The sequence below is a fragment of the Nyctereutes procyonoides genome, unplaced genomic scaffold (assembly GCF_905146905.1).
Source record: "Nyctereutes procyonoides isolate TBG_1078 unplaced genomic scaffold, NYPRO_anot_genome, whole genome shotgun sequence".
Taxonomy (NCBI): Eukaryota; Metazoa; Chordata; class Mammalia; order Carnivora; family Canidae; genus Nyctereutes; species Nyctereutes procyonoides.
Genome location: NW_026575126.1, coordinates 2,364,497 through 2,365,682, shown reverse-complemented (window position 1 = coordinate 2,365,682; position 1,186 = coordinate 2,364,497). Strand labels below are relative to the sequence as shown.

At 48.1% G+C, this 1,186-nt stretch overlaps 1 non-coding gene across 1 annotated transcript; it reads left to right on the top strand.

Annotated features, from left to right (window-relative positions):
• The first annotated feature begins 528 nt into the window (after window positions 1-528).
• On the top strand, window positions 529-636 carry LOC129520403 (U6 spliceosomal RNA). Its single transcript, XR_008666615.1, has one exon. It is a non-coding gene; the product is annotated as a U6 spliceosomal RNA (small nuclear RNA).
• Window positions 637-1,186: the final 550 nt, after the last annotated feature.

Sequence of the window (1,186 nt, the reverse complement as noted above, 5' to 3'; positions counted from 1 at the left end):
AACTCTAGAATGGACTGTCCTGAAAGGAACCTTTGCCTTACACGGGGATTAGATTATAAGTGTCTACTGATACCAATTTAAGTAACTGTTTTGCCACTGCATGCTGTGAAAAACAAGTGCACTTTTTACCAGTGGAAACAAGGTCATTACTGCCTTTAATCACATCCAAGAACCAATTCCAGAAAATCCAGAGCCAGTTGAGGATACCAATCCTTAAGGTTATGTTCTTCTGGAACCATGTCAATATCAACTTCTACAGTAGGTTCAATCAGAGAAAAAGAACTGGCCTAAGTGATACAGAAGAAGGACTTTATTAAGAGATTAGGCCTTTCGGTACCCTGGGGCTGGTAGTGCCGCACGTTGTATTTGAAAGCAGAAAACAAAATTTTACTACTCAAAGAGTAAATTCAGGTTAAACTCAGCCAATTTAGAACTTCTCATTTTCTGCTCCTCGCAAAGAAATGGCATATAAGTTCCCAAAGAAGGGTCATCAAAAGAAGCCGTGAGGTGGGGTTGCGGGGAGGGGGATTGCTCTCTTTGGTAACACATATACTAAAATTGGAACCATACAGAGAAGATTAGCATGGCTCCTGCAGAAGAACGACATTGCAAATTCATGAAGTGTTCTATATTTTTGCCTGTGATTTGCCCTGGGTCTGTTTTCCAATAAAAGAGGGAAGGAGGAGGAGGAGGAGGAGGAGGAGGAGGAGGAGGAGGAGCCTGGGTCTGTTTTCCAATAAAAGAGGGAAGAAGAAGAAGAAGAAGAAGAAGAAGAAGAAGAAGAAGAAGGAGGAGGAGGAGGAGGAGGAGGAGGAGGAGGAGGAGGAGGAGGAGGAGGAGGAGTGGGAGGAAGCCTTGTCCCCCTAGTCTGGGGGAGGGGGCGGCTACGCTCTGCTGCCATCTAGTGAGATTCCACCCGCCCGCAAGGCTCACTGTGTCCTCCACCCACCTTGGCATCCCTCGGGGCAGCCAGGTTCCCACCTGGTCCTTGGTCTGAGGGTCCACACCTCTTTCCTCTGGGGTGTCCCTCATCAGGAATAGAAAACTTTCTCAGGTCTTCCAAGCTTCAGGCTCGCTCTCTCTCTCTCTCTCTCTCTCTCCCCCCCTCCCCCATTTTCTCTCAACAGCTGTGTCTCCTTAAGGATATGGGGGAAACCAGCACCCCACCCCAGCCCAGTGCCACCGA